Source organism: Arvicola amphibius, chromosome 9 (assembly GCF_903992535.2).
Source record: "Arvicola amphibius chromosome 9, mArvAmp1.2, whole genome shotgun sequence".
NCBI lineage: Eukaryota > Metazoa > Chordata > Mammalia > Rodentia > Cricetidae > Arvicola > Arvicola amphibius.
This window is the reverse complement of record NC_052055.2, coordinates 7,038,612-7,064,878: the sequence shown is the minus strand read 5'-3', so window position 1 is coordinate 7,064,878 and position 26,267 is coordinate 7,038,612. Positions and strand designations below refer to the sequence as shown.

Here is a 26,267-nt window from a genome sequence, read left to right as displayed (position 1 = left end):
AGATCTGAGAAGCCACAAAAAAACCTTTCTAATATTAGACCGACAAGAAAAGTAATTGACTGCCCACTGGCTGATCCCCCCCCCAAAGCATTTATGCTTCAGATGACAGGTACTAGTAATGTCTATTTTGGGATGTAAGGGAATTTTAAACCTTGATTTCTGACCCTTAGTGTGTACCGAGATGGATACTGTTGCAGAATTTGCTACCCCGGAGGTAGATAAGTGGCGTTTTAAGTGGACTCAGAACTCCGTAAGCCACCAGCTTAGTACGGATCAGATCTCACTACTCGAGTGCAGGAGCATAATGAAAACCTAAGCAATCTCATTACCTGGGAAATTGCATGCACTTGTAGATGCACTTTTAGGCCTGGTCTGTGGCATGTTGTCCTTCAAGTAAGCTACTTGAAATTAGATCCTAGGTAGACACATCCTAGACTTAAATTGCTTTTTTTTACCCTTATAATTTTCCATGTGGGAAAAATGAAAGTTATTATGGACTCTGCTTATGATTTTTGGGCATGCCATTGCTCTCTAAGATACCCAATGCCTTCAAAGTGTCACTTTTATAAGGATTATAAGTCAAAAGATGGAGATGAAAATTAGATTCATACTCATAGAGAAGTGGGTAATATTTCAAAGAATAACTTCTTCTTTTATTGAAAATAGGTTTCCTCTCATACAGTAATCCCTACCTGTTTCCCTCCCTCCAGTATTCTCAGTTGCCCTCAGTTCTCCTCTCCTCCAGAACCACTCCCCCTTTAATCTTCAGGAACAGCAAACATCCAAGGGAAACAGCCAAACATGACAAAACACAGATATAATAATAAAACAAGAATACCTCATGTAAGGCTGCACAAGGTATCCGAACAGAAGGATAAGAGTTTCAAGATCAGGCAAAAGAGTCAGAGTCCACACACACTCCTACTGTTAGGAGTCCCACAGAACCATCAGGCTAACAGCCATCACATAATAGATAAACAGAGGACCTGGTGGAGCCCATGGAGGCCCTGTGCTTGCTGCTTCCGTCTCTGCGAGCGCACATGAGCCCTGCTTAGTTGAGCGATGTGCCATGTTCTGCTGGTGTCCTTCATACCCTCAGATCCTACAACCTTTGCTCCACATCATCTGAAGGATTCCTTGATCTCTAAGGGAAAGGACACAATGGAGACCTCTAGGAGCCCCTGTTTAGATTCTCTCCTCATACTGTCTAGCTGTGGGCCTCTGTACCCTCTTGTAGCCATTGCCTGAAAAATCCTCTCTGATTATGAGTGAACAAGGCACCAGTGTATGTGGATAGCAGAATATCATCAAGAATCATTTCATTGAAGTGTTTTTTTTTTCTTTTTGCTTTTTTTTTTTTTTGCTAGCCATGTTTGGTTCTACTCTAGATCTCTGGGCTCATCATTCTCTGGTTCCTTGCTGTCCAGGCAGTGTACAGCATGAGCTCCCTCTCCTGCTGTGGTCCTCTTGTTAAATCAAACACTGGTTGGCCACTACTACAAGTTTTGTACCAACATTGCCCCAGCATATTTTGTAGGCACAACATATCATGCATAGGGAATTTTGTGGCTGGGTTTGTGCCCAAGTTTCTCTTTCCATAGCCTGTAGATAGATACCTGATTTTTGATTTAAAAAAAGAAGCAAGAAATATACACTGGAAAAAAAGAAAGCATCTTCAACAAAAGGTGCTTGTCCAACTGGATGTTGGCAAGTAGAAGAATGCAAATAGAATCCTAATTATCACTCTGCACAAAACTCAAGTGGATCAAAGACTTCAATGTAAAACATGACAGACACATTAAACCTGACAAAAGAGAAAATGGGGAACAGATTTGAACTCATTGGCACAGGATACAACTTTTCTAGAAGAACAATAGAGCGGTCACTAAGGTCAACAGTTGATAAATGGGACCTCATGAAATTGAAAAGCTTCTGTAAGACAAAGAACACAATCAATCAAAGAGACAGCCTATAAAATTGGACAATATTTTCACTAACTCTACATCTGATAGATGGGTAATATCCAAATATGTAAGAAAATAAAAACTAGACATCAAAACAACAAATAATCCAATTAATAATGGGGTACAAATCTAAACAGAAAATTCTCAACAGAAATCTCAGTAGCTGAGAAACACTTAAGATGTTCAATATTCTTAGCCATCAAAAAATGGAAATCAAAACTACTTTAAGATTTCTATCTTTCACCTGTCAGAATGGCTAAGACCAAAAACCAAATCACAGCTCATGCTGGCAAGAATGTGCTGCAAGGGGAATACTCCTCAATTTCCTCTGGGGGTGTGAACTTGTACAACCACTATGGAATCAATGATGGTGTTTCTCAGAAAATTAGTAATTGATATACCTAAAGACTAAGCTATAACCATTCTTGGGCATATACCCAATGGGCACTATATCCTACCACAAAGCATATTTGCTGAACTATATTTATTGCAGCTTAATTCATGAGAGCCAGAAACTGAAAACCACCTAGATGTTTCTCAATTGAAAAAATGGATAAAGAAAATGTGTTATATTTACACAATAGTGTATTGCTCAACCTGTTTTTTAAAAAAATGATGTCAAGTCATTTACAGGCAAATAGATGGAACTAGGAAAAAAAATCAACCTGAGTGAGGTACCCAGGCCTAGAAAGACAAACATGATATGTTCTCACTCATAAGTGTATATTCGATATTAAGTAAATGATAACCAAGCTATGATTCATAGACTTAGTAATTATAAACGAAGAGAAGAGATCTAAAGGGGGATGCATGGATCTTCCTGAGAAGGGGAAATAAACGAGATTGTTTTCAGTGGACTTGGGGCAGGTGTGGATGGGAGCAGGAGGATTCAGGTGTTGGGGTGATGGAGGGACAGAGTACAAGGAGAGAAGGCTCAACTGGGGGGCATTTGGGGGGAAGATGTGAGAACCTAGCGCAGTGGTAACTTCCTGGAATCTATGAGGGTGACTCAAATAGGACTCCTGATAAAGGAGGAAACAGAGTCTGAACTAGCCATCATTGGTAGCCAGACGAGGGTTTCCCACTGGTGGGACTGGGTTACATTGGCTGAGTTGTTGGCTAAGGAGTTCCCATGGAGCTCCCCAAATAATCTAGGCTAATACTAGGACAGAAGGTCATTCTCTGAAATGGACAAGAGGGGGCCCCATTGCAGAGGGACAATATCCACACAGCTACTGAATACAGAGAGGGCAAGCTGTTGCAGGCGTGGAGCCTTCATCCCTAGGTTCAAAAGATATCATCTTTTCCTATATCCATGAGATCATTCCCACATGCCTAATGTCATCGATTGTAAACGTAGTTCTGTCTAGATGGCAAGAGAGATTTCCTATAGAATTCCCAGAAATGTTGGGGCATTTAGTGTGCTCATCACCTGTATATTAACAAATGACTGAAGAAGAGGGGGCAGTCCTGTAAACTACATCCACTATTAATGGATTTCTTCTTTAACACTGAAATTTTAAAACAATACTCCAAGTATTGCTAGGTGCCCTGAATCAACTGTATAGCATCCTTCTGATCTATACTCTAAGGCATGGCACTGATGCCCCCTCTCATGTTTTAAAGCTCCTTTGATTAGCTTCTATACTTTAGCTTAGACCCATCCTTGTTTATTAACTGCAGTCTTCCCATGGGAGCTGTGTATTTAATGGGCTTAGCCCTCATGCTGGGTAACTGAAATGGCTTCATAGCTAAACTTCCTTTTCTGCTTTCACCTCCCAGCATCCAGATTTCATGAGTCTCTAAAACATCTGTTTTCGAGGCTGCTTCCAAATGAACACGAAGAATGACTCAGGGTTTCCGAAGCTCTGTTCTCCAAGCTTCGCTTTCCATTTCTCTGCACTTCCATTGGCCCAGCTAAGGGCGCAAACCCAGTATCTCCCAAATGTCCTGTCCTTCTCAGTGATTGCGCCCTTTGTCATTCTGACTTCTTCCTGCAAGGCCATCTCCTCTGTCACTTCAGGGTGTGGTGAGACGATAAGGAGAGCAAGAAAACTAAGAGTTAGGTCAAGATGACAGGAACCCTCATTCCATTACAGTCTCTTCAGAATTGATGGCGTTGACGCAATAGTGAGATCAATTTGGACAATCTTTAACTATTTACGCTTTAACTGTTTTTGAAAATGATGAGTTTTTGTTCTGTTTAGTTTTTTTTTTTTTTTTTTTGGTTTTTCGAGACAGGGTTTCCCTGCAGTTTCTAGAGCCTGTCCTGGAGCTAGCTCTTGTAGACCAGGCTGGCCTCGAACTCAGAGATCCGCCTGCCTCTGCCTCCCGAGTGCTGGGATTAAAGGCGTGCGCCACCACCGCCCGTCTGTTCTGTTCAATTTTGCAAGTAACATTAGTTCATAGGAATGCATATACCCTTTTCTGAGCTGTCTAACTCAGTGATGGAAAAGATGACTATTTCTATGGTAAAAACTGGCCTATTAAAATTAATGTATATTAATAAATATAATAAATTAATACAGTTGTTTGTTTTAAAGAAGGACAGAGGAATTTTAAATTGAAATGGGCCTTCTAGTCCAGCTGCCAAAAATAGAGGGACCTTCAAATGAACATCCTTTTCTAAGTGTGGAGTCTACTGTTTTGACCATGAAACCTCGTTTGCAATGGCAATTTTAAGTGTCTATAAAAACCTGCTATCATACCGCAAGATATTCTAGAAATCAATTTTTCTGCTGCCATCCTTGTTTAGCAGGTGCAAAGCTGAAAGCCAGGCCCACAAACAATAGCCTCTGCTGTCAGGCCTGTACCCTCCTTTAGCACACACTGGGTCTCGGGGGACTGAAATGAGCTTGGCAATGTCTAGCACAGCACCCAGGTGAGGGCTAGTGGGGTCAGGACTCTTCAACATGCGCTCTGTGTGCTCCAAGGGTCCAGAATGTCTGAAGGTAGCCTAGAAGGGAGTACAATGCTACTAACTGAGCTGGCCAGCAGTACCCACACTGAAGTGCACGTCATACAGAGAAACCAGTGATTTCTCCTCAGCGTAACTAACTGCACAATGAGAAGCCAGCAGAAGCCTAACTTACGGGGAAACCAAAGAGTAAGACTGACTGCCAAGGTTCAAGTGTGCTTCGCAACAACCTTCTGGGACTTGGACAGCTCCTCACCCCCTGCATTCCTTTTAGCCAAGAAAGAGAAAATACCCACAAGTCTTCACTCACCCAGCTTGGCATGTGAATTAAGTACAGTCAGATGTAAAGGGCTCGTAGCATTGCTCACTACGTGAGCGTCCAATAAAGAGTAGTTACACTTACAGACACATTTTTAATTTATGTCAAGTGAACTAAGATCCATGCGTCTTCACTGGAAGACATTTGTTTTAAAACAACTAAACTCTTATTAAATAAAATAGATGAAATTTGCCAATTATCAAAGAAAGATTGCTTCCAGCTCACTTTACAATACCATTATTAAAAAACCAAAAGAACTTGTCATTAGTTTGCCTCAAATTAGAAATAGTCACAGATTGTAACTGCCACTAGGGACAGTATCACAAGGATTAGATACCTGTCCTCTTTGAAAGATTTGTGCAGCCTTGGCCTGGGGAGTTTACTACTCTGAGTCTTCAAACAAAACCTATTTATTTTCACCTCTGATCTAATATATGAGTCTGGTCCTAGAACTAACAGTAGGAAATAATAAAATGTTCTATAACATTGAATTAAAAAATGTGGTGTGTTTGGTGTGTGTGTATGTTGTACATGTGTGTATGTGTGTCTCTGTGTGTATTTATGCATGTTTGATGTCTGTGTGTGTATGTCGTGCATGTTGTGTAATGTGTGTATGTATGAATGTGTGATGTCTTATATGTGTGTATTCATGTGTGTATACATGTATGGTGTGTATGCATGGTGTGTATGCATGTGTGTGTGTTTATATTCAGGTGAGGACGAACATCTACAGCAGATGCATAGCGTCAACAGATGTTAAAGGGCAGTGATTGATGTTGATATTTACTTTCCTCCTTGTTTGACTAGGGCTCACAGCAAATGTGACAAACACTAGCCCTCTGTGAGCTTCAGAACCTTCTTTTGTCTCTGTCCTTACAATCCCCCTGGGAGCGAAAGGAAAACAAATCCTCATGCCAATGTGCCCAGATTCATGGATGTTCTAGGGATTTGATTTTTGGTTCTCATATTTCATGACCAACTATTTTACCCATTGGCCTCTACTAAGTCTTAAGTAAAAAACTTAAGGACAATGAGTCAACAAAGCTCTTGGCACCCTTAATACCCAGACACTGTAAAACTTTCATTTACATTGAAGTGAAAGGAAGAGACCAGAGTAAAGGCTTTCCCTGGCTTAGAATAGACCATGGACAGATCCTCCTGCTGGTTTCTGAACTGACCAGGAATTATTTCTCATATGCCTTGGCACAGTCTGCAGAATTTTGCCCAGTTGTTGATCTGCATCCTGATTCTCTCTGACATTACTCTCTGTCCATTTACAAAGTGTTTGCATTCTAGGACAGAGCTGTCAAGGACTTTATCACTGATGAAGGACTTGATCTCTTCATCTTCCTGATGACGTCACCTCAGGAGTGGCAGTTCATCTCTGTGTGCCTATTTTAACATTAGTAACTTGAAAGGTAAGTATTCTTGTTTCACACTGTGCTGAGAGATCATTGACATGATGTCATATATCTTCAGCATTATTAGTGATAGCACTTATGTTCATAGTGCTAACACTTCATAATTAAAACATACCCTTGGGTTGTAATTCTACCTATATGTACTTCTTATAGACAGTGTTCAGTTAATTGTTTTCTTCAATAATGTTACAATAAAACTAGATGCGAGTGTCATCTTGTCAATATGGGTTCACTATGGAAGCTGGCAGGTGGAATCTCCCTGCTTTTGTTCGTAAGCTACACTTTAATAGCATCCTTAAACAGGTATGAGAGCTGTGTGCACTTCATATTTACATCTACTTTAAGGGCAAATGAAATATTAAGGCCTTTTCTAGAGCCGCTGCAATTCTTCCCAGTCTCTCATTTTGTAGTTTTAAAGGATGATGGCAACATTATCCTAAATGTCCTCATGATAAAAGAGTTTTGCTTAGAGGCCAATGTAACTTGACATTTGTGATTTAAGTGTGCAGCCCATTTAGGCAGACCTCATAAACAAAATATAATTCTTAGGCCATGCTATCAAAAATCCAATTACATTACTGTCTCTCTTGCAAACTGTGGGACTGAGTTTCAGTCCTGACCACTGGTTATCTTTCAGGCCAAAGTGTATACTTGATAAATATGAACATCCTAGTCTTCCTGCAGGGAAGTAGTGGCTTGTTCCTTTGGTTTTATAAAACACACACACAAGAAAATCCTAGTAGATCTATCAGTGTTGCAATCAATTTCTTCATAGTGCAGTGCTTCAAACGGTGCTGTGGCAGAGGCACACATCTGGCTTATAAGCCATGCTTCTTCTTAATGCAGTTTTGTAGCTGCCTAGAGGACATAACACATACCATCAATACAACGTTTCCAGCTTAATACGCCATGACTTATTAAAGGTGCCAGATACAAATTTAGGTGTACAGAAATGAAAGATGTTGACTATGTAAAATGCATGGAAATTTTACATAGAGAAATTTGAGAATACGTTCCATGCTATAATCTAATTATAGTACTGATCAACAGTGCTCTTGTCTCATTACACACAAGCAACTCAAGAGATGGCAACTGCCCTTATAACCGGTAACCAGGAACAACAGGAAAACCTGATTTCCATTAAAGCCGATACCTTGAAATGAAAACTCTCAAAACTTAGGATGATCAGTTTTTCTCCATATTCTTCACATTTTAAAGACAGGTACATTTCTTCTCCAATGTAAATCTGGTGCTCTTTCTCTCAACAGTTTTCATAGGTGAACACAGGGACAAAAGGAGGGCTTAGCTGTCAGAGGTTCAGACTATCTTCTGCCATAGATTTTATTATTTATACTGTGTTACCCTTTGTTTTCTCCTTTCTCTCACACAAAGCATGGATGATCTGACTTCCATGGTAGTTACAGTGTACCTAACATAGTACAGAGTACAGAAAAATACTTTCCCAGTCTATAGAAACTCAAAAAAGAAAACCCTCAAAGCACAGATAATAAAAAAAAAACCAACATAATGTCACAGTTCTGAACAGGACAATTTAGAAGATACTGGATGCCTGTGACCCTCTGGAAGAGGTAGATGATAAGGTCATAGTGTAATACCGATGATGGCTCATGGGGAAACTGAAGGCTAAGGCCAAGCTCTCAGAGAAAGAAAGAAAAAGTATTATGGGATATGGGACTGGAGTGGGACAGCCCACCCTGCAGCTCTGGACTGGGCGTACTGTTACACATGAAGGACTCCATGATTCAGAAGAAGAACGTTTGGAAATTCTGTTTGAAAGGATTTATTCATGATTGAGGAAACCATCAGTGAGAAAATATGAACATTATAGTAATTATTTCAGAAATCAGAATGCTACAACCATGTTTAAAACTGTGTGCATGATAAGAAAGGAAAGGGAATTCATCTTCAAGCTAACCTAAACTTCCTTAAACTAAGAAAAGTTGGAAGGAGCCTTATGCCCATTTCCACTTGTGGTTTTACAATAAAAAGAAAGTCTTTAAGAGAAGTGACGTGACCAAGAACACAGCCAGCTACCAACAAAGTCAGACTTGTTAAGGGGGTCTATGGATTCCCTGTGTGAATAAAACACATGATTTTCACCTCATATTTTGAAACCATCTCAAGCATCATCTGTGAGGTGTAGAAGTAATGAGGGAATTATTTGAAGGAAGCTCATCATTTAGAAAGAAGTAATTGTACTGTTGATTAATTTTGCTTCTTCTGGAAGATGGAAACTGTCATCTACTTCCCATATCTATATGTCATGTGGTATTATAGTAGGAATGCAGGCATATGCACTAGAGATACTGAATTATAAGCGATATTTGGTGAAAACTCATTAAAAGCTTGCCTCAAACTGTAGAATGGTCTTTTAAACATACAATGATAAAGAATATTCTACATTACGGAAGATTTCTTATCAATAGAGTCTGTCTGCTTTTTATAGACACATCAGGCAAGTAAATTATGAGAAGTGATTTTAAAAGATCAGAAACCTCCCTCACACCAAAAGGTCCATGTGAGCAATAAGGGTCAACAATCTTTGATCCATACATCCAATGAAGTGTGAGGGACATCAATGGGTGGTCTGCTGTCCTTTGTAGGACTGTGCCTCTGAATTTCTCTTTTGTCCCTGGAAAGCCTATGGTGACCCAATCCTCACTGCCCCGTCACACTCAGTTTGGCATTCCCCTCTCTACAATACTTCGCCTCTACTGCCTCAAACATGTTCCTTTTCCTTAAGTCTGATTCCAGCCCATGTCAGTCTTCCCTCCTGCTCATTTCAACCAAGGAGGGTAGGCTGTAGAGTCCCCTTGTTGCTAATGTCCTCACTGTCATTTTAGAACAAGCGTTCTCCTGTGCCATCAGGAACTGGTTCTGAACTTAGAGGCTTAATCAGGAATATTTAGTTCTCAGCCTGTTTGGGTTCACATTGGTATTTTACCACTTTTTTGCTGTAGGAAATCCTTCAGCCAGTAGTCTTTAAGTTACCACCACCCATTTGGGTGTGGCCTCTTATACTATAAATGCCAATGTAAAGTATATGCCCCCCCCCCCCTCTTCAGCTGCTGGATTCGGTTGCTGTTCCCTTTTGGATCGGATCAGAGGACTGTGATCTATGAGTCTACCCTTAAATAAATTACCCTTTATTATACTCAATTCTGAGCTAGTGTGGGATATGTGCCCAATGTGGTTCAACCATAAAAGTTCAGGCTAGATGAAAGAAACTAGGAAGAAAACATTGCATATTATGTGACTTGATTTAATGTGAAGTGTCCAGAATGGAAACATAAATTAGATAAAAGGATCAGATTAGTTATGTATTACTCTTAGAAGGGGAAAAAAATGTATTGTGGCTGACACTGGAGAGTGAGCTGGAGAGAAACCTTAGTAGTTAAGAGTGTTGACTGCTCTTACAGAAGACCTGCGTTCCAGGATCTGGGTTCCATTCCCACCACCCACATGGCAGTCCAAAACTATCCTTAACTCCAGTTCCAGGGGATCTTATGACCTCTTATTGGCTTCCTGTCAGCACCAGGGATACAATGGGACACACAAATATGCAAGCAGGTAAAACATTCAAACACATAAAATAATAAATATTATTTAGAAAGAAAAATGCCTAATAAAAGGGAATGGAATTTCCTTTGGAATAACAAATATTCTAGATCTGATTTTGGTCATGGATGGAAAAATGTGAGTATATTGGAACCTATAAGCTCACATAGTTAAAATGAATGTGATTCATTGTCTATGAATTACATTTCAATTAAGCTCATATATTAAAATTAAATAAGAACAAGGGTGTATATAAATTGTCCTTAGTGGAACTCATTTTCCAGTTAGCACTTTAAATAACCAAAAAGAAAAAAAAAAACTTCACTTAGTTTTTTAAAAGTTTACTGAAAAAGATGGTCCAATGTTTTTATCAACTAGTGCCAAAACTAACAGGAGAGAGAACTTGATATTCTATGCCAACACACTCTCTTCCTGTCAGAAACTTAGAAAATCATCTGAAACTGTTAGTTAATATTATTGCAAGGATCTTCTGCATATCAATTATGCCCGAAGTCATTATTTTTGGCAGTCATGCTATAAATCCTGACTCAAGAGAGATAATTTGGTACCATCTGCTCTCAAACTTGAACATTCATCAGAATCACCTGGAGGCTTGACAGAATACAGATTGCTGGACACACTCTCTCAGATTCCCTGATGCAAGCAGGATTACACAGCTGACACGGATTCTGCTTGCCCCTGGGATGCAACTTCCCAGAACTTCTTATGGTTGTTTATTAATCTACTTAGGTTTCTCATGGTCATATTTAATGGCAGTCTTCCATGGTTGGTTCAAGCACAATTGTAACAAAAAGTTAAACCTGTCACATGACCCTACGGTGACTTAGAAATTTCTGTAGGTAAGTAAGTGTTGATGGGGGAGGGGACTATTGTAAAAGACGGAAGGAGTAATGTACGGTGTATTCCAGCTCTTGTTTGAAAGATTCAAGCAAAGTTTAGGTCATTGTAGAAGTAGACTGGGGAAGGCCACAAAAAGTAGGGAATTGGGTGAATTAGAACTAGAAGAGATCAATGAAGCCCAGGTTCTTGATTGGAGAGGAGGACAATGATGGGAAAATCCCTGGAACATCATCGCTTCCTAATTACCACCCAGGTCCTTGAACTACATTCTGCTCTGTGCATCACAGTGATACAGCATACAGGATACATGTGCCCTGGCAGGTGTCTGCACTGTAGTTTCCAAAGTCCCAAGAGCTTTGAACAAGACAGCCTTGTTTCCCACAGTTACCTCCCGTAATAGCCTGTCTTTATTTGAGACAGCTTGATGCTGTCAGTTGCCTTTCAAGTCTCACTGACAACTTTATCAAACAATCTGTACACGATAGAAGGATGCTCAGCTCTAAACAAGACAATTCTTTATGGAGATGGAAGCTTACTGTGCATTTCTAGCTGAGATTCATAGCTAGAAGCTGTAAGTGGAGGAGAGCGGGAACCAATGAGTGAGTATAGCAGTCAGCTCATGCTAGTTTTCACTTATCACCATCTTTTGTAGCAAAAGAAAAAGCTAAAAATGCTTGCTGGAAGAGTAAGTAGGGACATCTGAAAGCATATAAATGACAAAGGAGAAAACATAGAAGAGATTTTGGTCTAATAAGTTTAGCTATCAAATTAACACTGCATATATATATATATATACATATATATAATTTGGAAACAAGATTACTATATCTCTATCAAATATTTATAATTGAGATTACTAAATGTGTAGTAGCCGCTTGATAAATGTTTTGCACATGAATTGTGCCAATAAGGCTGTCTGAAGCACTAAAGTTAGGTAATCCGTTGTTTAAGTGACTGATTCCCAAGTTTGTGACAGCACTAGCCCTGTCTTTGTAATATATTCCACCAAAATTAATCTTCTAGTCGAAGTAACTGGGGATGCATTTCCTTGGACAATAGCAATACAATTATAGGTCATGTTAAAAATAAGTAATTAGAGTTGCCGCTATGGAGATACTGCAGTGGCAAACCAAACAGTTATGAGAAAAACTCAGAAGCAGAAAGCACAGCCCACACAGTTGCAAATTCAAAGGCAGGCTTATCAGAAAAGGTCGAGTTTCCATCATTGTGGTTTGTGATGATGAGGTATATGACTTGAGTAAATCGTTCACCTACATCAGTAGTTCCTGTTGACCACTGGTTTATGAAACATAATACTGGAGGAGACTGACAACTTCCCCTTTATAGACATAAATAATGATAATAATAATAATCCCATTTCATAAAATGATTCTTGTAACACCAAAAAACACAGAAAGAACATCACTGTAGATAAAGGAGAATTAAAGACATGTGACTACTATTATCTTTATTTTCCAATTCTGGAATAGGTTTGTCAATGACTTGATCATGAGTTCAGACTTGGTAACTAATGTCACACCTGACCTCTGGAAATGGAGAAAATTCATTTCCTCAAGCTGTTCCGCAATCTTAGCCAAAGGCCCCATCAACACCAAGCAATAATTTATGCACACATTTGCTTCATTTTCTTGACTATCTCAAGTAAGCCACAGCTTTTGCTCATCCTGGGAAAATATATCCATAAATTCTCTCTGTGAGCAGTGTCTATATGCCTGGTCCAGTATACAGAACCGAGCTTCTGGGAGCCAAATCACTTCACCTCCTGCTAGATTTTTTCTTTCATGCCAAGAATTTCCAACCCATGCTGTGTTTCCAGTGCCTGCCTGGGAAACAAGACTGAAGGCCCTGGCTATTTGTTAACGCAAAGCACCTGTTGAACCTGTTGGCCAGGATTCAGTAGGGTGATTGCCATCTCTAATGTCTAGTGTGGACTTTAAATGAGAAAGTAGTTGCCCTGCATCTCCTTACGTACCTGATGGTAGTAGCTACTGCTCAGTACTGGACTTGACCTGGTAACCTTTATAACTTGCTGAATATAGTAAGCATTTCATATGCTTGCTTTATTCTTCAAGGGTTTAAAGTCCACATAGGAGCAAGTACAGAAAGATCTCCTTCCTTTAGATAAATTGCTTCCTGCTGGTCATTACATGAGCACCGGTAAGTAGTAAACATGTGTGCTTTTACAAAGCAACAAATTAATTGATGCATTTTAAAGTTTACATAGTATTATCTTTACAATCATTCTGAGTATATAACTAGTTTTATAAAACCATTAAAAGGAATATTACGGGTTGGAAAAGATCACAATTTATATGAACCTGATTCTATACAAATTCTGTTTCTGGATATAACTTTAGGATATTATAAAAACCTCAGGGAAAATATCTAAATGAAAATATACCTCAGGGAGATCACTTAATTTGAATTTCAATTTCTTTGTCTGTTTCATGAAACCGCTTTGCATCTATCATCTAAAACCGGATGGGAGTTATACCTAATCTATTTTTTTTAAATATGTGCTTCAGTAGAACTGATTTTTGACTACAGCACGTATCTACTAAGGGAGAATGCATAAGGGTGAGAACTCATCAGTAGAACTGATTTTTGACTACAGCACGTATCTACTAAGGGAGAATGCGTAAGGGTGAGAGCTCATCCAGAACAGTGGCCTCCACCCTCCATGAAATATGTCCGTCAAAAGACGGTGGATGCGTCAGGATCTCAGCTTTCAGCTCACAGCAGAAACAGGGAAGCCTGGTGGAGCTGGCCCGTGGCAGCTCAGGTCCCAGTGGAGCTGATTCCATCCCGATTCAGCTGCTCCGTTGCTCTGAGCAACTTCTGAGTGATCATCAGCACTGAGGTAGCTAAGTCATACATTTTATCTAAAAGATCTATAATTAGGGGGGAATGTTGTCTTTATAATTGTTTTCAACTCATCAAGCAAAATTTATGCAGTCTAAGTATGGTGCGTCAGCATTTAACTTTCCAAATTCCGGAAAATTAAGAGACATTTGATGCTTCAAACCCAGTTCTGAAAAATGGCACTCCTTGATACATGCAACCAGCATTGGCAAATTGAGGGGTATGACACTATGAATTAATTTCAACTCTAACAACACTGAGTCTGTCAAAACTACTATTAGAACTGTAATGTTCTCCAGTAAAGGAAATGCAATTATTTAAAATAAAAAGAATTTATAAATGTTAATTATGACTACAAAGCAGGCAGGACCAGGCAAGAAACAGTTGTGACTGTCTGTAAATGCTCAATAGACATTAATGATAAAAGAATAGAAAAACTGGACAAGCAGCCGTCTCTGTTTGTTTAGAGCAGTAGCCGACATCTGCCAGACAGAAGAGGACTCAGGGAGGGCGGATGCATCTGCACGTCACTTTAATTCTATTAAGTTGTGTTGAAGATTTTCTTAATACGCTGACTCTAGCAAAATACCCCCGGGCCAGAACTTGTTGCAGGTACCACGAGACAGTTCCTCTGTAATCAGAGTCATACAACACTAACATTATTAATGTTATATAAAATGTAACCTTATTTGGACTGGGAGTTAATTTGAACTAATTTCCAGTACAACAGAAATTCCAGACCTTTTGATTTTATGTCCTAAGTGAAATAAACGCACACACATACGAAATCCAAGATGGGGGAGGGGCGCAGGTCAAGACTGGGTTTCCAGCTTTTGTTTGGCTAAATAAGGACACTAAGAAATCCCAACTTCCATCTTTAAATAACAAAAGTGAATCATATTTAGCACAAAGTGTAGAATGGTTATAATCTTAAAACAAAGATGATTCTCCCCCTAAGAAAAGGCAACCTAATAATTTATTATACCATTATTCTCTGAAACATACATTAAGCCCCTGACCTGTATTATAATTATATATTTTCAATAAAACCATACCCACATTAAGCAACCAGTGTACAGAACACAATAAATTATTTCACCATATCTGCCTTATATATTAAAATTAACTTTAGATTTTGTTGGAGAGAAAGGAAAATAATAAGTTTCAAATGTAAACTGAACAACAAAAACAGTCACAACTTTTCATAATTTACATTTATTTCTTCACTATAAAAATCTTTAATGCAAGATAATATATTTTATAGATGAAATTTCCTTTATATGATGCCTCTAATTATTCAGATGGGCAGAGATGTATTGTTAAGCGTTTTTAAATTGACAATAATGAAAAACAGACTGTATCCTTACAAGGGATTTTTTTCATTACTTCATTATTTTTCTCTCATGGTTATATCTCATTAGGAATATTTTCCAGGTGTTTATGTTGAGAGCACAGTAAAATTAGCTTCAAAAACTGCAGGTGTCAGATAAGTCCTTCGCATTTGCAAGGCACACCACGCCAAGGCTGCTCTCAGCACTGGATGGCTACCATCACTGGCTGTCCCTGAATCTACAGTCTCTGACATTTCACCAGGCCTAATGAGTGACAGCAATATCCCATCGCATATAGACTCTCCAGTCCCCTTGTCTCTGCACACGCTCGCCTCCCAGCACTGCTCTCTCTTCTGGTTGCCGCCCCCCATCTCTACCTTGATGATCACACCAGGGACCTGCCATCATCAGGGCATTTCCAAGTCATCATATAAAGACATTTTCTGTCTGTTCTGAAAGTGGCCTTAGAGTCTGTGAGGGGGACGTCTAGTAATAAACCTAAAATGCAGCTTGGACACCTGCAATGCAGTCTGTGCCTGGAATGGCTCTTCTCTAACGGTGCACAGCCTTGCAGCTTTCTACACCACTGCCACCTCCTCCATAAGGCTGGTCTTTACAAAGCCCACACATCCTCTAGGGCTGACTATATACTACCCAATCTGTCTGCCTGATCATCCTCGGAGTATGCATCACTGTCTGTCCTGATGGTGTTTGCTCGTAGATTCCTAATCATCCTCAGCACCAAGTGCAAGCTTCATGAGATTAGAGATTTCTGTTTCATTCACCATTCTAACCACAGCATTCAAAATTACATGTTGACGCCATTTAGGAAAACATGTTGAAATAAATAAGTAGTAGTTATAAGAAATAATATATTACTTACATTAAAATACTATAGTTTTAGTCTATATATTGTTAAGTTCTATTAGTTTACCCCTTAAATTGGGTAAAAATCATTTTTAGATTCTTATTCATTCATAAATTACCATCTAGACTCATAACAATGAACTTAAAACTGGAACATAAAGCAAAGGGTAAATAAATTAATAATAAATTAATGGCTGGGATAAATGTTCTTAGTGAATATCCAATAGTGTTATAAAGTATTGGTTTCATGTCTCCTGTTGATTAAGTTGAAATTGATATAAAATCAAGTGAAATCTCTTTACAATAAAATAAAAATACAACAAACACAAAACTCAGTAAATGACCAAAAAAAAAAAAAAAAACCAGATCGAAATATATTTACTATGTTAATACACGGTAACTTCACACACTTATTTGATCATGCTTAAAAGAACATACCTCAGACTACATTACTATCTTAATGACTGAAAATATAGAATAAACCATTTGTTACTTTCTAAATTATAGTTCCAATGGCTCAAGGCCCCAAAGCAACTTTTCTGCTTTGAGTATTGGAATGATCTACCTGGATTAACGGGAAAGACTCCACAGTCTAAGAAATACTGGTACTATTAGCCCCTAAATTTTTTTTACAAGAGAATAAAGTAGAACCATTACAAAATAAAGAGAAAATGTAGTTCAATCCAAAGTGACACATTCTTTCACCTAGACAATATTCAAAGGGGAGATGATCCTTGAGACCTATTACCAATCTATGGAGTGTACCTGGCGTGAGTACCTATGTATTTTCCTCCATATTAGTTGTGGATTGATGATGATTAATGACCTGCTCAGAGTGACAGTGATTAATTGCATGTGTGTGAACGAAAGCTCATCAAGCCCGCAGGACTAGGCTCTGGATGTAAAAGAGAGCAGACCTAATTAGTACCTGTGGGAATTGAACATCCAGCCTCAGACTCATTATCCCAAGAAAGTAAACCCCTCTTGGCATATCATGACTTGCAAGTATTTCTCCACCTTGAGATGTTTCTCCTCTAACTGGAACCGCTGTCACTGACAAAGTGATGGCCCTTCCTGGGAGGTGGATGTCAGGAGCCATAAACTTTCCTGGAAAGTAAGAGGCCCTGCATTTGCTCCACAGGATCAAAGAAAGTATTCTTTTTAAATTTATCATTGGATTCTATTTTCTTAAAAAAAATAGATTAGGGTAGAAGTTTATTCATGGGGAATTCATGTGGGGACCAGAATATAAATAACCTTAAGTCTAGTTTGGGAGATAGCCTAGAAATCATGAGAAAGAATGGCATAGAGTAAAATAAAAAGTATTTTTAGCAAATTAACTTTACAAGTAAGTTTTTGCTTTGAGAGCAAAGAAAAGTAATTAGGGAAAATTCCTATCAGTTCTGACAGGCATCAGGATTCTACATGAGGGGGATAACAAGGAAATGTAGGGACTATTCTGAGAAGAAATAATAGAATTAACTAGCTCTATCAAAGAACCTTTAATATTATGGAGGGCACGACCCATGGCTGCCATTTTTTTAATCACCACTGTCTTTTCTAGGGCTTTGCTTGATACCCAGCATGCATAGTAATAATAGTGGAGTACGGATGCTGGAAATGACTTCAAAGATAACCTTTGGGTCACACTATCATGATAATAATTACAGACACCCAGTGGATAGTTTAAGTTTGCCTTTGTTGTCCCTTTGGATATCAGTGTGGCAATTTCTCAGAAAATTAGGAAACAACCTTCCTCAAGACCCAGTAATACCACTTTTGGGTATAAATCCATAGGGTGATCAACCAGGACATGTGCCCAACTATGTTCATAGCAGCATTGTTTGTCATAGCCAGCACCTGGAAACAACCTAAATGCCCCTCAACCGAAGAATGGATAAGGAAAATGTAGTACATTTACACAATGGAGTACTACACAGCAGAAAAAAATGCTGACATCTTGAAATTTGCAGGCAAATGGATGGAGCTAGAAAACATCATTTTGAGAGAGGTAACCCAGACCCAGAAAAGCAATTATCATATGTACTTACTCATAAGTGGTTTTTAAACATAAAGCAAAGAAAACCAGTCTACAAATCACAATCCCAGAGAACCTAGACAACAATGGGGACCCTAAAAGAGACATACACAGCGCTAATCTATATGGGAAGTAGAAAGAGACAAGATCTCCTGAGTAAATTGGGAGCATGGGGACCTTGGGAGAGGGCTGAAGGGGAAGGGAAAGGAAGGGAGGGGAGCAGAGAAAAAAATGTAGAGCTCAATAAAAACCAATAAAAAAAGTTTGGCTGTGTTGAGGGTAGGATAAGAAAACATTCAAGTAAGCAAACACCAGCAATGATCGAAAATGCAGTCTAAGTCACCTGAGAAAGGCCAACCCATGAGAGAGATGTTTGGAAGTTACTAAGAGGATAATATTCCAGCCCTGAGTCATTCTTAAGTCCCCTTTGCTTGGTAAACTACATGTAGTTATAACAAACTACCCAATGTGGGTTCTTTGTCAAAGAGATTTATTTATAGTTTGAGGGGTTCAAATTCCAAGATTGGGTAGTCATATTTGGCTCACCTCTGGTAAGGACTGAACTGGCTGGGTTACAATTTGGCCAAAAGCCCAGAAGGAAATAGCCAGGTGAAAAGGGGCCTAGCAAACATTTGGAGTGGTCTCGCTTTATAACAGCCTCCTCTTAAGAAAGAAAATCATTTGTGGTAGATAGGAAAAATATTCAAGAGGCTTCCTATAAATGTTAAAGTTTCAAAAGCTATTTTTAATGGCGTGTCATTGAAGCACAAAACAGTCAAGGATTCTAAAAATATAAAGTATTCATCTGAAGAGTCAATTCTGAACCAAATTGGTACTAATCATTTTAACAATGGAGAGATTTAAGCTTGAAGAGGCATGAAAAGGCATGGTGTGAATGGAAAGGCATACTGAAATTTTACAGAACTCAAGATCTTGACTTGACTCGAAATCATCAGACTTTGCCTTAAAGTGTTCCGCAATCAGGGAAGGGAGCAAGTTTTTTTTCCCCTTGATCTCTTGTTTTGTGAGCTTGGTTTCCTCTTTTCTTCTTGTAGGATGGTTTCTTCTAGTTGAGTTTCCATTAAACCCAAAGCACTCTTGTAGTCTGCTTGTTGGCAAGACTTCCGGTCTTAGAGTTTTCATTGTCGCTACCTTCAGAAGGAGGGTCTCTGACTTTAGACTTAAGGTATGCTCACTCCTCCCCATGTCTTTGCCACCCAATGAGGCACTGGGAAAGACTCAAGTTACCCTTACCTCACCGGGGAAGTTCTCTTCAACACAGAAGCCTCATTTTGTTGATAGGAATAACAGCTTTATGTTTATGTAAAGCTTTCCTCCTCTTTGTCTTCGACAAATGAATGTAGCCAATTCTGATTACATTTTTAATCATAAAGCTGGGGTTAAAAAATGATTCCTGAAATCTCACATAGCTGTATTTTCTACCTTTTGCTCTAAACTTTCTTTCTGAACACACAATTTAAGCTTCAACTTTCTTGCCACTCTAAATGTGAACATTACTTCTGCAAGGCTGAAATTTAACAGCATAAATAAAGAAAACAGATACAAACACAGCACCTAATGTAAAATATACATTGTGTGTAATATTTACATTAAGGATATGTAATTCTTATCACACATGTATATAATACAAATTAATTCAAAGTAGTTTTCTGGTTCTATTAGAGTGACATTGAATTTGTCAACATGCGTAATAGAATTTTAAACTATAAGCGTACTTTGGAAATATAATTCAGTTCTTATAAATGTAGTCAATATATTAATTACTTCAACAATTCAAGCTTTAATTTGTCTTCAGACACACATAAAAGAAATTTTATTAACTTCTGATAAAATTACCTTAGCCAGCTAGGAATAAACAGCATCTCAGACAATTAACAGCATAATGCTAAGTTGTTATAGGAATTAATCAGGAGGAAGCATTAGTGCACACAAGAAAGCAAAACATACCAAACGGTGTGTGAATGCCTGGTGAGGTAATGATATCTGAATAATTGTCTCTCACAGCAGCAGCATCATTTGCAGTGGTAGAAAACTGCTAAGAAGGAAAATTAGAAGACAACGGAGGACTCAGACTATCTGGGTGACATAAATGATGTGACTGTCATATGGTGTGCGTGCATTTCCCCGATGATGTCACCGCATACCCCATCAAATACAACCATTCATGAAAAACAGGAGATGTCAAACTTCCATGTACAATAGGGGTATTTTTCAAGAAAACATGAATATATATATTATATTATATTATTATATTATACTTCAGCATTCTTAAAACTGGTTTTCTGTCACTGAAGCCATTTCTAATTTCTGCTTTATAGCTGCCTATGGTATTCAGTTCTTTGCATTCAGCATGCATTTTATATTTTGGGGAAATGCAAGAGCTACGCTAGTGTTTCTGAAAGGTGAGGTCTTTTATCTCAAGTGGGAAAGACAAGTGGGTGTTTTGTTTTACAAAAACATTCTGGTGTTTCTATTTAGAGAACTCATCCCACTTAGTCAGGGGTACTTGATCAATTTTCAGTCCTCTGGCTATTAAAATGTCCTGCTAAGACAAGTCTTTGTTTCTATCAACAAACCACCACTGTGCTTAGCACAAGACTGTGACCATAAAGGATGTCCATGGATCTGGATATTTGGCTTCTTAACTTCAATCCAGTGATATCTTTATCCCTCTCTGGCTGCCAGATACCAAACAAACATCAATTATTCTTTTTTCCAAGGTCTCACTATATAGATCAGCCTTGTTTCAAACATGGTATCTTCCTGCCTCAGTCTTCTGAATGCAAAGATGGCAAGTGTGCACCACCATTCACAGAAGAAAAAGTTAAGATAAAAAACAAATAATGAAGTGTATGTACAAAATAGTCTGGTAACTGTCATTTTGCAAAACTATTAATTTGGCAAAATCAGTTAATGCTATGCTAGGGCTTTCCATACAAACACTAATCAACGAAGCTATTATAACAGAAATGGGAGGATGTAGGGTGCCAAGCTAGCGGAGCCTGTGGGAGGCTCCGTTGTAAGAATTAGTGGAGGGTCTTCAAGACGCAGCGACCAAAAGTCATTCCAGCTGCATCGGACCAAGCTCTGCCTATATTTGTGCTCTGCTTCTGGCTGTATGATGACAAAAACCTTTTAGTAACAACTCAAAGTCAATACATTGACCTAGGGTGATGGTGCATGCCTGTAATCTCAGCACCAAGGGAGAGGTAAAAAGGCAGGGAGTTCAAGGTCACCTTCAGCTGCATAGCAAATATTAAACCAGACTGGGTTATCTGAGACCCTGTCTTTTAAAAAGTAATAGTAATCAAGTCTCACTCTCTGGAAATCTTGTCATTTAAGGAGCCCACTTTACACACTTTAAAATTCAACTAGATCTATAGCTATTACCAATGCATTGTTTACCCTAGGAAATCAGTGTGGGGTTATCCCCAGCCTCCTCGCTTCCAACAGTATTCTAATACCCTGCTGATTGTTCTTTGAAAGATGTAGTATGTATGTAGATGGAAGAAAATTAAGAGGAATAATCTGAATTGAAATGGAAGCTATAGAATCTTCGGGGCGCACACAGACATAGCAGGGATATATTTTGTGTGCAGAAAAATAGTTTCTGAGAGGGTGCTAATTGGAAGAGGCAATTAGCACTCACTTCATCCACCACTTAGTAGTTAAGCATCACGTTGAGCATGTTACTTAGGGTCCTGTACCTTGGTGTTCTCATTCAAAAAAAAAAAAAATGCAAACAGCATACTCTCCTCTGTGCTATAGATACGAATCTCCTCACTTGTTTAGGACTTCTGGTGTTTCCTGTTAATTATATCTGTTACCAAAGACATTTTCTTTCCATGGAGCACAACCTGGAAGCTGCCACCTGTTTGTGAATGTCTGCAATTGATCCTGGCTTCCCTCTTGGTTTGCTCCTGGGCAGCATCACCTCAGCCATTGTCTCCATCCTGCAATTACTCGTTGAACTAGACTCATGGCTAAAGTAGACTCATGGCTAAAGTAGACTCATGGCTAAACTAGACTCATGGCTAAAGTAGACTCATTGCTAAAGTAGACTCATGGCTAAAGTAGACTCATGGCTAAAGTAGACTCATGGCTAAAGTAGACTCATGAAGCATCTCCTTCATCTCTATGGAACTCTACAGTCAGTTACTGCTGCTCCCCTTTCTTACTGAGACCACAGCTTCCTAGAAATCTGAAAGCATTATAAAGCCACTGTTTTTAGAGGTGTGTGTGTGTGGTGTGTGTGTGTGTGTGTGTGTGTGTGTGTGCGTGCGTGCGTGCGCGCGCGCGCTCAATTGTCATGCATGCACATAACTACTAGAGCAAGAAACAATTTTTAAGTTTATGTAAATAAGAATTTCTCTTAGACCAGCTATTTAAAAGTTAAGATTATCGGTTGGAGAACTGTATAAGGGAATGTAAGAATCTTAACTTACAGGATAGCTATACAAAGGAATATAAGTATCTTAACTTACATTTCCTTATTCTTATGTTACGTGTGGGAATCAGAGTTGATGTGACACATATTAACACTTATGTTTATGTTGCATTATGTTGAGTGTTTACTTTTAAAAATCAACACACTGTTATTAAGGTTGAATACAATACAATGTTATGCTAGGCAGGCCAAAATGCCCACAGCATGACATGAGCTTTTTAAAAGTTTTATTTATTTATTTATCGTGTGTGTATGTAATATGTTAATATACACATGCTACAGAATATATGTGGAGGTCCCAGGACAAGGTGCAGAGTAGATTCTTTCCTCCTACCGTATCTGTTCTGGACATCAAACTCAGATCACCAGACTCAGCAGCAGGTACCTTTACCTCCTGTGCCATCTCACCAGCCCCGATGTGAGTTTTCACTTTCAACTCAGTGCTCAAGTTGATTCGAAGGACAGCAGAAGCGAGTCAAGCTACTGGACAGTTCCAAAGAACCATGAAACACAACCGAATTGCTTCTCACTTCTAGGCAGACGCTGTTCCCAGAAACCCTGCTAGAGGGGCCCTCTCCTTGTGGCTTTGAATCTTCCTTAGAGGCACAAATCTTACTCTCATCAACACACATAGACTTAGCTTCCCCTGCGGTTTTCTCTTCCACAGCAGAGTACACACTCCTTTAAACAAATCAGGTATCTAGGCACTCATGTGTTACTTGCCAGTTAAAAACCTGACAATACCATTTATTTCCAGTATGAGGCAGTACAGTCAAGTCTTTGTTTCTAGACTTCAAAACGCAGCCATACCACAGACAATAGCAATTTCATTAAATTCATGTAATTTCCTGAAGAGGCTCCACTGAGAACTGCTAGATTGGTAGGCTGCTATACGTTGCTAAATACATGCAAGGTAATATCTCCTCAAAGTACAGACTAGAAGTGTTAGGAGATATGAAAAATGACAAAGATTAATACGGAAAAAGTGTGTCACTTCTTACAAGAGAAAGAAGCATGAGTTGTGGCTTGACTTGAGTCTCTCAGACTCCTTTCCTGCTCTTCCGTACTAGAAAAAGGCAGCTCAGAAGCCGAGAAGGAGGGTGATGCAGCTGTATGACTGACAGAACGGATGAAGATCTCCCTGCATGGGAACGTAATATACACACTGGTGAATTACAGCACCATGGCCTCACTTCCAAGACCGTTGAGCCGCCAACATGAAGACTATTGCTTTTCCATTTTTCAGACATGTTAGATTCTATGCATGGCTTCTGAATTTATATTTTTCTTTTAGGATGAAGGTATGCATTTTCATTAAATTGCCTGTTTTGCATTAGTTCACTTATATCCGCAGCATCTATTTGTAGAACCCCTGCCAACATTATGGGAGCCTGGACAGACCAATTAAGATGCTCTCTCTCTCCTCTCTCTCTCTCTATCTCATCTCTCTCTCTCTCTCTCTCTCTCTATCTCTCTCTAATTCGTCCCTCCCTCCCTTCCTCCCTCCTTCCCTCCCTCCCTCTCTCTCTCTCTCTCTTTCTCTCTCTCTCTCTCTCACCTTGTTTCAAGTGGCCTTAAATCAAATCATCCATCACAGCAGGGTGTTGTGAGGCTCCCAAAGCCAGGCCCCTGTGTCAGTCCTGTGCAGCTGCTCTGATCTGGCTCAGACTCACAGGGTCGTGAGATTGGACAAGAGCATCTGCTTTAATCATCTCTTCCTCCTCCTGCCCACATCTGCTTTAATCTCTTCCTCTGCCTGCTTCCCCCTCCCCCTTTCTTCCCATCTCCTCCTACTCATCCTCCATTCCTCCTCTGCTTCCTTTCCACTTTCCTCCCCCCTGGCCACTCTCCCTCTTTGCTGTGCTGTTTGCTTCTCATTGTTTATTTCTTTATACTTGTCTTCCTATGATTACACGTCCTTGGGCATATGTACACACACATGTGGAAGCCAGGAGTCGACACCAGTTGTCTTCCTCAGTTGCTCTCCACCTTAGTGGTGGAGCTCATCCGCTCAGGTCGACTTAGTAGTCACCCTCCACCCACAATGCATTTTCGTGTCTCCGTCTCTTAGGCATGGGGGTTACAGGAACGCATAGCCATGCCCGCCCAGTATTCAGCACATGGGTGCTGAGGATCTGAACTGAGGTCTCCGTGGTTAAGTGAGAAATACTCTATTATCTCTCAAGCATGTTTTGGGGGCTTTGAAGACTCATTTCTCACACACTGACCAGAGTAAAATTCTATTTTAAAAAATGGGTCAGAGTTTTTCACAGGTTTGCAGAGTCACAAGATTTAGAGAAATTAAGGTTAAAAATGTGATGGTATTTTATATTAATAAAAATATAAAAGTAAATTACATTTTATAATAATGATAATTCACTATTTAAGTATTTCACTAACGCTTTACAGAATATATTTTAAATATATTAATTCTCTTTATTTTTTTATTTTTAAAATGAGGCCCTCAACACCCAGGCCTAAGGATCCAAGGACACATACTATGGAAGCCATTCAGAATTAGCTCCTTCAGAAATACTACTCTAAATTTGAACAAATAATTATATGCTTTGCCCTAAATAAATTGCTTACTTATTTCGAAATGAGTTCAGGGAGCTGCAACGAGTCAGCAAGCAGACCCTGACTCCGATGCTATTTCTGTTTGCAGAAGAAAATGAAATGAGCTCTTAAAGAAACACAGGGCTACCAGGCTTCTCTTCACGGTCTTGTATTAAAGACCGCCATTTCACGTTCGCGTCATTAATTCCTCTTTTTACATCTAAAACATATTCCAAGTTCAGCGAATGGCTTCAGACTCATCAGATATTGCTACTCCTTACTGGCATAGAGAAGCTGCTGATCGACCAATGGGATTTTGTGTTCTGTTTAGTTTAATTTGGGTGGTTTTCTTTTAATTTTTTAATTTTTTTTGAGATATGAAACTAGAAGAAAAGAGTCACTGATGAGCACATATCTATTCTGTGCACAAAGCTACACTTTTGGCTTCTCAGACCCAAACCAGAGAGTGTATACATGTAGGAAAGGACATTCGAAAAACACAGTCTTCCAACCTCTCATTCCCCTGGTGAATATGAGAAAGGTAAACATGCGTCTGGTGTTTGTGTGGCCTGGACCCCTTCTAGAGTCCCCATATGTCACAGCACTGAAAATGCTAAAGGTGGATGGTGTAAATCTCACAGGATCACACCCTGAGATGAAGAGCAACAGGCAATCAATGGCTACTGAGACAGAGAAAGATTCAATCTTTTCCAAAGATGAGCCCCCGAATAGGTTCTCCAATTCCATGCAGTCAGCACTACACATGTACATATGAGCAACACAAAATAACTCAGCCGGTGCTACCTATGTATATATGTTACAATAATAACTATAGAACAAGTAGTCATGAATTTGAGAAGAGAGGAACACGGGGAGTTGAGGGGAGCAGAAGGAAGGAGAAAATGATGTAAATAAGGTAATTATATACAAAATTATCAAACAAGAAAAGAAAACATCTCTTCTCCCTTGAATATATCACAATCTGAAAATCCAATTTTTAAAGTTCTCTTTGCAGGTTCTGATAGTAGAACTCTCACAAAACCCTGCTACTGTATGCATTTAT

The 26,267-nt window shown here is 39.2% G+C and overlaps 1 protein-coding gene across 3 annotated transcripts in view; it reads right to left on the bottom strand.

Moving 5' to 3' along the window:
• Oxr1 (oxidation resistance 1) overlaps positions 1-26,267 on the bottom strand; it is a 349,606-nt gene that overhangs the window by 249,925 nt on the left and 73,414 nt on the right. The window lies entirely within an intron of this gene.